Source organism: Hermetia illucens, chromosome 1 (genome assembly GCF_905115235.1).
Source record: "Hermetia illucens chromosome 1, iHerIll2.2.curated.20191125, whole genome shotgun sequence".
NCBI classification, from domain to species: Eukaryota; Metazoa; Arthropoda; class Insecta; order Diptera; family Stratiomyidae; genus Hermetia; species Hermetia illucens.
Genome location: NC_051849.1, coordinates 134,430,155 through 134,432,660, shown reverse-complemented (window position 1 = coordinate 134,432,660; position 2,506 = coordinate 134,430,155).

Below are 2,506 nucleotides of genomic sequence, written 5' to 3'. Positions count from 1 at the left end.
TGAAGAGTGCTTACACTTGTACCTGTGTTAAATTTTCAAATTGGTTATGAAGTTATACTAATAGTATAGTATGTTATATAATATACCATTTAGCGCTATGGATAACTCACTGTTTAACGCGTTCTAGTAGTTTTGATAAAAGTTTTCGTCAATTCCAGGAAAACTTGAAACCCAGAGCCACTGTAGCCTAAATAGCAATGTAATCCGGGATGTTAAGAGTAGTCACTGTTAATTTTACGTATCGGTGAAAAGATAGTATGGGTTCAAGGACGAAACTCTGGAATTGTACTCATGATCGACCAGGAAATCTGAGAAATGTTTGCTGATCCAACACGAACAGCCTTTCTCTATTTCGCGGCGAGTTCTTTCTTAACGAAAAAATGTGGATGCAGGAGAATGAAGGCGAGTCTCTTGCGCTTGAAAGCTCGGGTTGGATAACGTGACAATCCTACATGGAAAACGACTTGAAAACCTAACCGGGGTGATTTCAAACAGCCAAGTAGAAGATATATCGGCTGCCAAGCATATAACCAAGAACAGCACGTTGTGAATTATTCATAACCTCTGAGCATTCAGGCTATTGGCCCATTGTACTCGATTCCTATGTCTACTGGAGTATCCCGGATTTGTTTATGTATCGCAGGATTTCCGTTAGTGGATGTGATGCTACCCATTGCAAGTGGAGGACATTTGCACCAAAAATCTGATGTCTGATACGTCCATAGACGGGGTACTCCGAACATATTCCAGCTTGTGAATTATAGACAGTCAGAATGCCTCACAATACTCCTGCAAGTATTCCTGCTTTTCGGCAGGCTAAACTTTGCAGTACTCGTATGTTTGTTTGGTTTTGTCAGGAAATGTTTAGCAATAAGGCCCTGCGACCTGTCATTATGAGAAGCTTGGTCCCAGTTTTTGATTGCAATATTAGTCAATGTTACTGACACTTCAATTACTGAAGAGCTGAAGAGCCTGCTGGGTTCAATCGTGGATCTCACCGGGGTTATCCGTGTATCCTCACCTTCCGCGAAAAGTTCAGCTTTATTGCCTTCAATTTCTCTGGATTGCGGCACACTTGGTATTGTGGCAACGCTCATGTCCTTATTTCCATGAAAATTCGCTTTCTTCCGCAGTGGTCATCATAGTCTTCGGCTGGAATCTTCCCAAGTTCACGGTGTTCGAGCTGTATGGATCTGCTTCCACATACCGGTATTAGACCAGATGCGTACACAAGACCAGCTTCTCTTTCTTCCGCACTGATAGAGGCGAAATAGAAGGTTCCGACAGGCAAGCCTGTTTCCCCTCATTGCGGCTGAATTTTTTTTGGAGAACTTTCCACTTTCGATTTCTGGGAGAATTAGGCAATGATATCACAGACAGGCTGGCCGTTATCAGATTTCCAGTACTTCTCGTCGAGGGAGATTCTCTAGTTCCTTTCTGGCTTATCGCACCGTAGACACAGGCTGCGGGTTTCCACTGAAGTGGAAACCTTGTCTTCCACAGATTTCTTCGTGGGGGTAATGGATATGGTCAGGCCTCCAAAATCCGTACCTTGACCGCAACGTGATTACGCAAAGTTGCGGGTCTGTGACTTCTTACCACTTGGAGAGTTACAATCCATTGCTTCCATCTTCATGTGTAGTAGTTAGTACTACCGGTTCCCCCAAAACCACAAGGTGTTGTCTGAGGGGGAGTAATTAGGAGTGTCACACGAAATGGTAGAACAAAGGTGGGTGCAAACTTAATTAGTACATATATACATACACATGTTTGTCTTGAATAATTCATACTGATGTACAAATAACTGAAAAAGCTAAAAAAGGAAAAACTGAAATATCCCCATAGCCATTCATATAAGTTCACTTTACAAGATGACGACGTCCCTCACCTCTTAGAATACAATACATTTTCGTGAAATGTTCAAGATTTCAACGTCTATAACTTTGTTGAGAATAGTTGGATGTTTCTTAAAGTTATGCTTTATATTATTCCTTATACTAATTTCATCTTGTACTTCTAGGATGAACTTAAGGGAGGTTTAGAGTAAATTTCTAAAGATATCTGAAGGAGACGTATTTTGAGGCCTACGTTTCGTATAGATACACCTCGTGAATTTTTCAGATGTTTCGCTTGGATAGGTTCTGAGAACGAGACCTTTTTCACTTTTTGGGGCACACATTTTGCGCCCCCACATTCCCCTATGTTCCACCTAATATTAGAAAGTATCAAACCCCTCATTTGGTACCCAACATGATCATATTCTGTGAAAAAAATGTACACCCTCCTTTCGCGTGTATGGGGAGCTCCTATCAACTCAACACAAAATGGCACCACCGGGTATCTGCAAAGGGTTATAGGTGCCATCTTCTCACCAAATTTCGTGACAATTAAGTAAATCGGGTGTGACAGACAGACATTGAATCGATTTTAATAAGGGAATTGTTTCACATAAAAACAGTCCGTGCAATTGATGGTCTCATCACCAGAAGCTAGTTTATGCAGTCTG